Source organism: Pinus tabuliformis, chromosome J, assembly GCF_031772625.1.
Source record: "Pinus tabuliformis cultivar Carrire ecotype Pingquan chromosome J, CPIR1, whole genome shotgun sequence".
NCBI classification, from domain to species: Eukaryota; Viridiplantae; Streptophyta; class Pinopsida; order Pinales; family Pinaceae; genus Pinus; species Pinus tabuliformis.
In genome coordinates, this window is record NC_142295.1 from 1,236,215,834 (window position 1) to 1,236,226,244 (window position 10,411).

At 37.7% G+C, this 10,411-nt stretch overlaps 1 long non-coding RNA gene across 1 annotated transcript; it reads right to left on the bottom strand.

Annotated features, from left to right (window-relative positions):
- Positions 1 to 2,926: 2,926 nt before the first annotated feature.
- LOC149231636 (uncharacterized) lies at positions 2,927 to 8,136 on the bottom strand. Its single transcript, XR_016247467.1, has 2 exons — positions 7,929 to 8,136; positions 2,927 to 3,098 (listed from the first exon to the last, which is right to left on the bottom strand). It is a non-coding gene; the product is annotated as an uncharacterized LOC149231636 (long non-coding RNA).
- Positions 8,137 to 10,411: the final 2,275 nt, after the last annotated feature.

The window sequence follows — 10,411 nt, forward strand, 5'->3', positions numbered from 1 at the left end:
CCTTATTACAAGACATATGGAGTGATGCACTAGAATCAATGAACCAAGCATTCTTATCATCATTTTCTACAGACAATGCAGCATCAAAAACAAACAATTTAAGGTTTTTAAATCCATCATTGATTGAGGTATCCTTGTCCACAAAATTTCCATTATGCCTTCGGTTTCTTTGCCTAGACTCATTATATTTCCTTTTATAACAAGCTTTAGAATGATGCCCAGGTTTGCCACAATAATAACACTCATAATTTCTCTTATGGATTGGAAACTTAGACTGTGCCATACCTTTTTGTTTTTCTTGAAACTTGCCTCCTTTTTTCTTGTCCTATGGCTTGCCTCTGTATGGATATTCTCCCTTAGCCACCAATGCCAAATCTGAACTGCTAGAGCCCAAATTAAAGCTCTTCATCCTCTCCTCCTCTTGTAGAAGAATTCCTGTCAATTCATCAAATGTAGGAGGTTTCTCTCTAGCTGCAAGACTTGAAACAAAAATTTGATAATCTTGCACTAAGCCATTTAATATGATGGTGACTAAGTTAGTACTAGACACCTTTTCACCAATATCTCCTAACTTATCACTTAAATATTTGACACGAGATATGAAATTGCTTATATTTTCATTTGCTTCCATTTTTAGAGATAAAAGCTTAGTCTTAAAAAACAAGATCCGGTTTGTATTTGTTGTTTCATACAAACCCTTCAACGTATCCCATGTTTCTTTTGATGTCTTGCAATCTCTGATGTGAGGAATAATGTTGTCATTTACGGACATATGCAGTAACACCTTTGCTTTCGTCTCCCTTCTCTCCCAATCTGGAATGGAACCTGCAACAGTGGGTTTGGGCTCATCCCCACTCACAATGGACCACAAATTATTACCTTCTAAAATAGTCATTAACTTGAATTTCCAATTCACATAATTTCCTCCATCAAGTTTGGTGGATTCATTCATATAAATATCAGGCAACAAATTTGCCATGATGAAAAAAACTTTCTCCAATCACCAAAATGCCACCAAGCGTAAATCCAAATGCACCAAATTTCACTAAATCTCACACATGCACCATAAAAATCTTTACTAACTCCTTTTCATTATTAAAAAATTTCCAATTTTGTGTGTGTGTGGATTCCCGTAAATTTTCAATCAAATGAACAAAAACACCATGTAATCAACGTCTCCACTTACAATGCTTGTAGGTGCTTTGCTTTTGGGGAGACAGCGTTATTCGAACAAACGGGCACTTCTCCATTTCGTGGGTCTTACTTGCAACCGACCAATTCTACATAGACCGTATAGATAATGCTCCATCTGCCATTATTCCTGCACCACTAGAAATGTTTGAGATTTAGAGTTCTTTACAAATTTTCTAATCGCCCAGTCACCAAATCAGTGCTTCATCCACCTCACAGTCGGTTGGAATTTCAAATGCCCTTCGAGCCCTGGGGCGCCTCTTAGACTGAGAACGTCAAGCTGGAGAATCCAAGCTTTTAACAAAACAATAACATTGGCAAAAAAATCATGGGATTTTAAAAGCGCCAAACAGCCACCACAATTCTAGCCTGAAGAAACCTTAAGCATCAGCCGCACCAAAACTTAAAAAAACACATCACTCATGAGCATAAAATAGGGCATACCAACGTTTTAATGCACAGTCACATATACAGGTGCCGACACAACCACAGACACATATACAGATGCAACCAAGAGCGCACACACAAAACTTACTCAAACTTCTTCGGCACGCTCACCACCAGCACGCTCACAGTACACAGCTCCTTTGCTCGTATCATCTGCAACACACATCGATATTCACACACAGGTGCCTTTCACGTTTTTAGCAACTTCGCTTGCACCAAAACTGTTACAGCCACGTGTTTGATCCACGCTCACCACACCACTTGCAACAAAATGCTCTCAACACTTTTCACAGAACGATCTCCCACTCTGTTCGCTCGAGCAAACCCACTCAATGCTGAACCTCGCTCCTTGCTCCGATACCATATCAGCGAGCGCAGAGCAGAGACTCAAACTCTTAAACACTGAAAACAGAAAACTTCACAACTTGCTTCCATTCATTGATTAAACAGGTATTTATACAAGATGGAAAAGGTTCTGGAGATTAATTGGGGCGGTGGCTTCTTCAGGAAGCTTTCCCCATTGTCAATGATTTCTAGAAACTGCATTTAAACCTTCTGTTGAATTATGACTGCGGGTAGTTGGAATTAGTTCTAGTTCCTTCCAACACAATATGTGGGAGCCCTTTTTTCAGTATGTTCAGAATCTGAAGTTCCTAGCTGTACATGTAACTCCTAGTTTTTAGAGATTTATATAACATAAAAAATTATTCTTTATAAAAAATAAGCTAGGATATATCAAGTCTATAATATACATCAATTCTAACTGTTGCCAAAGTCTGATAACATACTAGAGTTAATATTTACAGATATTTCAGCTTATCCTCACAAAATCATTTTTAGTGTTGGTATGAATTCCTATTCATTCTTATAAGAAATAGGCAGTGCCAATCTCATAAATTCCTTAAAAAGCCTGCCCTGCCCCTCTCTCTTCAAACTGCCTAGTACACCCTTCATTTAAACAACAAAACATAAACTACTATCTGGAATCGACTCAAACCACATCCTTGACGCTGGGGATAAATAGAAATAAACGAACATAAGTGCATTGCATACTCCTCGGCCCAGATAATTAACCCAAAGTCCTAGGAAGAGTAAATTCTTCAACATGCCACAACAGATAAAAATAATGCCGAGTTCACCAACAATATTATAACAAAGAACAAATACTGTTTTAAAAGGTCATAAAGAAAAATCAAGCAATCCAAGCAACTCATGTGAAGTCCCCTCAAGTGATTATCAAAGTCACAAAACTAATAACTCCACTTTCATGAATGCTTTGGGGATACACTGTATCTTCTCTTTAGTCAGAGCTTGGGTGATGGATTTAAAAACGTGAGAAAAATCTGGGCACAGTTTAGCCTACTATCACCAAAGCATTTGTTACAACATGAACAGAATCTGCGGAAAGCCTTACTGAAAAGTAACTCCATCAATCAGACCCAAGAAGAACTTTTAGGCTGCTGCATTAAGAAAAAAGAAAGATAATCAAAGAGCATATTCTGGCAAGCCAAGAAGCAGAAGAATAATGTTCATAACATGGCAATACGTTAATGTGTCAGAGAAACACATTTTCAACAAAATTAAAATGTATTGCTTATTCAGGCTTATATTATACAGTTTCTGCCAAACCATAATATATAGTTTAGGGTTTTGGCTTCAAGAAGCTCTTTTATCTTTCAAGTGCTATATTCCTCCCCTTTTCCATTCTTTATGAAGACAGGATGGTTGGGAAATTGGGAATCCAGATAGTTGTTTGTCTAAATTCCTATATATTTATTAATGTTTGCATATTTTTGAAAATAGGCCTGTTTTCAGGATGCTTACAGTCCATTTGGTGTAATATTGCTCTAGATTTAATTAAGAATAGGATCATAATCATTACGTTTACACCACCAGCACTTTCACACATATATTGAATTTTGTTATGTAGTAATGCTCTAGAAAAAATGGTACAACTTAGTGCTGTGATTTTTTTCATATATCTAATTAGAAAATAATCAAGAAAATTATCATATTTGCAGTGAAGTAGAATGAAATGAATCAGATAACAACAATAATCTAGTAGTTGCTAGGTTATAAACTAAATAGAAACTACTAGGTTATAAACTAAATAGCAGGGAGTAGAATATGAAAGGGAATAGGCCATTGTGACTCAAAGAGCTACAACCTGCAAAGAATAATGTTCACAAAATGGGCTATGTGCCTAATTTAAAGAATAGAACTGAAACACTGCAGTGAACTTAAGTCTATTCTTGTGGCCTCTTGCCAAAAGAAACAGCTGCTTTATGTCAATCAATAACAAATTCCCCACCACAAAGATGTGCACCACTGCAAGTTGTGCAACCCCATATTGTTGAGGAAGGAAAAAAGGAATAGGAAATAGCTGAACAAAAAAGATTGCCTTCTGGGAATCCCTTTTTATTGCGACAAAGAAAGTTTTCTATAATGCTTTGACTCTCGAAAAGCAAAAGAATACGATAAATAGGGTATTGCTTCGAAAAGCGAAGCACTATTCATAATATCAACGTACAAAAGACTGGTAGCCAGAAAAATATCTTGGTGACCCAAATTATGTACCAGAAATAAATGTCACCTCTTCTCTTCCAGAAAATGCAGGAAAACCAAGCAATATCAAAATTTTCGGTTTACCCAAAGAAAGAGGAAAAGAATTCCAAGAATATCGACCGAAATTTGCAGTAATAAATTTGAAATCATAGCACTATACCCGGGAAAAACAAGAACCTAAATTCTAGACTGAACTTCAAGGTGAACTTAACATTCAAAATATTAGAAATATGTCATTAAACCTGAAAAGGATTAATTGCAACCTAAATCTTAGCATGTACATATATCCTTGATACAATATTAGAAATATGTCCTCAAACCTGAAAACATGAAGATTAATGTCAAGTTAAATCTGAGCATGTACATAAATCTTGTCTGATTATTAGATATTTTGGAGTTTTGGGTTAGAATCCCAAATAATTTTTGGATAAATAGAAATCTTGCTATTTGAAATGTATTTTTGATGACATATATGGATTCAATACAGAAAAATTTTTGGGCACTTGGCTTCGGTTATGGAGAATTCACTTCTCAAATTTATGATTTCAAAAGCTCTGGGCACTTGGGTTATGGAGAATTCACATCTCAAATTTATGATTTCAACAAATCTATGCTTGATTCCTAGTAATTTGGATCAAGGTTATGGAGAATTTACATATCAAATTTGTGATTTCAAAAAATCTATGCTTGATTCCTAGCAATTTAGACCTGAAAATATGGCCGGAAAAGCTCCAAAATGTCTAACAGGTAGAATTGCATAAATAGCATCACGGAGATAGAATAAGGGAATCCCCCATACATAGACAAACGGTGAGGTGGATAAATGTGCTACATGCAAGGGCAGTTCATACATTTGTGCTTACTTAAGGTTGACAGTGTTGGCTTTGTTTTAAACAAATGGGAAAGCCTATCATATTGTCAAACCCGCATATGACTAGCTGCTAAGACTTACTACCACTGGTGGTCCTTAAGGGTGCAGACTTTCACTCTTGCCATATGCCTTTGCGCCTCTGTATCTTGGGTCGTTAACCTGTTCCTTAGTCCAAGAAAAACTGACTCATCGCTGCCATATTCCTGTGCCTTTGTTTCTTGGGCCATTAACTTGTTTCCTTACTCCATGAAAAGCTAACTCATTATTGTTAGTACCAATGGTCCATAAGGGGGGAGGCTTTCACTCCTGCCATTTGCCTTTGTGCCTCTGCGTCTTGGGTCATTATCCTGTGTCTTAGGTCATTACTCTGTTTCCTTAATCCGAGAAAAACTCTCTTAAAAAAATAAAACCTGTTACCACTAATGGTTTGTAAAGATAGGCTTTAGGTATTGCACCATCAACTTATTTCCTTAATTCTAGAAATCTCCTAAAAAAATAAATAAATAAATAAAATTTTAAAAAATCATACCATACCTAAAAACAATTTCAGAAGATACTCCCCCAACATTACTGATTTATTTTAATCAATAATTTTTGTATATATACTGTCATTATTTATTTTATATTCAAACTTGAAATAAAAGAATTAAGGAAGGAATATAGTATCTTATAAATTAATTAAAAAAAACCTACTGGGAAGCCATGCCAAGCTTGCCTGCACCCCACGTGCGTTCTCTTCACAGAGACCTTGCATTCTGCAGGGCTTCCCTCCCTTCTGCCAATCTTGATTTTCAAACCGAATCCATAGTTTTGCTCGCCCTGCTTGAATCTAGTGAGTCTGTAAGTTTTTGGCTGCCCAGGCGAGCACTAATGAATAGCACGGCATGGATCAATAGGTACAGTTTATTATGCATGGGCTGTGACGGAAAATATACAGGAGGAGGCCTAGGGGAACGCCTCAAAAAAGACAAGACTACCATAACTTCTGAAAGAAGGGGTAGACATATCCGGGCGGCCATGTATGCCCTACAAAAGCTTATAAATAGATAAGAGACCAAGCTAGTTACTAGTAGAGAGATAAGTGAACTCTGGCTCTGCTTTCACCTGCTCTCATGGTATAACATACTTTCTCTCCTTCCTGGAATCCTAGGATTCTTTGGCAAGCGCCTGACCAGAAATATGTCCTCAAACGTGAAAACATGAAGATTAATTTCAAGTTAAATCTGAGCATGTACATAAATCTTTTCTGATTATTAGATATTTTGGAGTTTTGGGTCAGAATCCCAAATAATTTTTGGATAAATAAAAATCTTTCTATTTGAAATGTATTTTTGTTGACATATATGGATTCAATACAGAAAATTTTTTGGGCATTTGGGTTAGGTTATGGAGAATTCACTTCTCAAATTTATGATTTCAAAAGTTATGGGCACCTGGGTTATGGAGAATTCACATCTCAAATTTATGATTTCAACAAATCTATGCTTGATTCCTAGTAATTTGGACCAAGGTTATGGAGAATTTACGTATCAAATTTGTGATTTCAAAAAATCTATGCTTGATTCCTAGCAATTTAGACCTGAAAATATGGCTGGAAAAGCTCCAAAACGTCTAACAGGTAGAATTGCATAAATAGCATCACGGAGATAGAATAAGGGAATTCCCCATACATAGACAAAGGGTGAGGTGGATAAATGTGCTACATGCAAGGGCAGTTCATACAGTTGTGCTTACTTAAGGTTGACAGTGTTGGCTTTGTTTTAAACAAATGGGAAAACCTATCATATTGTGAAACCAGCATATGACTAGCTGCTATATGCAAATGCAGACTGACTACTACTGGTGGTCCTTAAGGGTGCAGACTTTCACTCTTGCCATATGCCTTTGCACCTCTATGTCTTGGGTCGTTAACCTGTTTCCTTAGTCCAAGAAGAACTGACTCATCGCTGTCATATTCCTGTGCCTTTATTTCTTGGGCCATTAACCTGTTTCCTCACTCCATGAAAAGCTAACTCATCATTGTTACTACCAGTTGTCCATAAGTGGGGAGGCTTTTGCTCCTGCCATATGCCTTTGTGCCTCTGCCTCTTGGGTCATTACCCTATGTCTTAGGTCATTACTCTGTTTCCTTAATCCGAGAAAAACTCTCTTAAAATAGTAAACCCTGTTACCACTAATGATCTGTAAAGACAGGCTTTAGGTCTTATACCATTAACTTGTTTCTTTAATTCTAGAAATCTCTTAAAAAAAATAAAAAAACATTTAAAAAATCATACCATACCTAAAAACAAATTTAGAAGATACTCCCCCAACATTACTGATTTATTTTAATCAATAATTTTTGTATATATACTATCATTATTTATTTTATATTCAAATTTTGAAATAAAAAAAATTAAAGAAGAAATATAGCATCTTGTAAATTAATTAAAAAAAAACCTACTGGGAAGCCATGTCGGGCTTGCCTGCACCCCACGTGCGTTCTCTTCACAGAGACCTTGCATTCTGCAGGGCTTCCCTCCCTTCTGCCAATCTTGATTTTCAAACCGAATCCATAGTTTTGCTCGCCCTGCTTGAATCTAGTGAGTCTGTAAGTTTTTGGCTGCCCAGGCGAGCACTAATGAATAGCACGGCATGAATCAATAGGTATAGTTTATTATGCATGGGCTGTGACGGAAAATATACTTGAGGAGGCATAGGGGAACGCCTCAAGAAAGACAAGACTACCATAGCTTCTGAAAGAAGGGGTAGAAATATCCGGTCGGCTATGTATGCCCTACAAAAGCTTATAAATGGATAAGAGACCAAGCTAGTTACTAGTAGAGAGATAAGTGAACTCTGGTTCTGCTTTCACCTGCTCTCATGGTATAACATACTTTCTCTCCTTCCTGGAATCCTAGGATTCTTTGGCGAGCGCCTGACCAGCTTGAACTTCACAAGACCTGGCATATTCATTTGCATCCAAAAACATGCGACTAAGAAAGGACAAAGACGAAGATCTAGGCAAAAGGAGACCCTAAAGAATAGCAGAGTTTTTTTCCTCGTGGACATAGCTTCTTCGCTTCAGAGAAGACCTCTGAGCCATTAGTACAGAGTGAGAGGCTTACACATATTTACGGAAGCCCAACAGATAGTGAAGTGAGGTGGACACGTGTGATAATTGCATTTTTTTTTAATAATTTTTTTTTTATTAAAGATTATAAATTTTTGTGATCTATAATTAGGCCGATAGGCTTTCCTTTGAAATAGACTTTCGTTGTCCTTTTGTTTCTAAGGTTGACACCTGGCGTCCACATTCAGCGGGCAAATTGTTTTCGTATTAGGCCTCTTGATAAAAATTGTCCTTTTGTTTCTAAGGTTGACACCTGGTGTCCACATTCAGCGGGCAAATTGTTTTCGTATTAGGCCTCTTGATAGAAATTGTTCAGGCAAACGACTTTTCTACAACACGTTAGCACCTGCGTATCGGCCTCCCTGCAAGGAAGGGGCGGAGGTATTCATGGATGCCGAGGTTGGAGGGCAGAACGCCGGCGTTCCCTGTGAGGGAGGCCACAAGAGACGATCGCCTCCCTGACAAACTGGAAGCCTTCGCATAGCTGGACGATGCGCCCGCACCCTACGGAACAAAGAACGCCCCGTTCAACAACAAGTCTCCGTCTAACCTCCAATTTTTGAGACCGTTTCTTGCTCTTCTTCCATATCCATCCGTTTTCTACTCTTCATGTTCTCTTCCATGCCCTCTGCAATAATGTTTTTGTGCTTTTCCACTTATTGCTACAATAATGTCTCCTGTTTTTGCTGTGTAATCTGTTGTGCACGACCTCGACCTAGCCCTCTATTGTTCCATATACACTGTTTACACCTCAATTTCACTGTTCGAAAATTGTTCACTCAGGTGCTCAAGTATACAATGTTTACACGTCCGTTTTACTGTTCAGAAATTGTTCCTTCTCAATTTTCAGGTTAGTGCTCTCAAAAATGGGTTTTATGATCCCATTCTCTCTCATTTTGCTTCCAACGTTTTAATTTTAGTCGAGTGTTTTCTTAGTGTTCTCTTATGGGTTTTTCAATGGCAGGTACAACTCTGTTTCCCTGTTCAGAAATTGTTCGCCAGGTTCCGAGGTTGCCAGGTTCTCAAAATTCTTCTGTTTAAATTGCAGGTTAGTGCTCTCAAAAATGGATTTTCTGATCCCATTCTCTCTCTTTTCCCTGATTCCTGGCTGTATTATATAAATTACCATAGCAAAGCTTTGTAAATTTTATCGCTACAGAAGAAGAAACCCTAACTGATCAAATCTCCAAAGAAATTTGAACCAAAGAATCTACTTTCTGTTTTAAATGTCCTGTGTAAAGAAACGAGAAAATGCGAGGTAAGCGATGGAGAAGCCTAGCGACTAAGAGGAAACATGGCCACAAGAATGACCTAGTTCAGTTCCGGGGTAAAGAGAAATTGTTGCCTTTACAGTTGCACTGTGGAAGCCATCGACAATATAGACCTGTAGCTTTCCCCTGAAAAGAAGGGGAAAAGGAAGTTGTATACGATGAGGGTGTGTGGCAGAAGGGGAGTCACCATGCAACAACCCAGGTGTACACCCTTTCCATTATATGTCGGTCGGGTGTATGGATGGATGGTGTTTAAAAATGGAAATGTGATTTAAATACAATAAACAGAGTTAAATACCCAGTTAACGACAAATGTCCAAGGTACTTAGGGACAACTATCGTATTAATTTGTTTTAATAGTGTTTCCCTGTTTTACACGCGTTATTGTAATTCTGCAGCAGAAAATGACATCCAACTTTTCCAAGCAACTCAGGTCGGTGCATATCACAATATTTTATCTCGATCATTTGGAAGAAATATCCATGTAGTTACGATGAAATGGTCTTGGAGAGAGATATCCAGAAGGATATTTTCCTTGAACAACCTTCACCATCTTGCTAATGAAATACTAACCCCAAAATTCGGTGAGCCAGGGAGGTGTCTTCCACTGAAGGGTAGTGATGTTCTTGTCTCCATCAAGCTTAGGATTCCCATTTTTCCTCAAGTAGTCACTCTGGAACATGTCTCCAAGGTAGCACTCTTTTCCTTCTATTTATTTGAAGTAGTTCACTTTGTTTGCTTGATGCTTTTTCTCTAATGGAACTTTTAAGAAACATGTCCTGAGGAGCTGCACTGCGTAGTATGGCTTCCTTTGGCTTACAAGCCATGTATGAGGCATGTCTATTCTGCTCAAACAAAACCACCAACAAAACATTGTTTTTTGCTCGTTTGAATCGATTTTTGTACCCACTTTCCACTGTGGAGGATTTGGTAAAGGGATCTTCATGTTCTGTG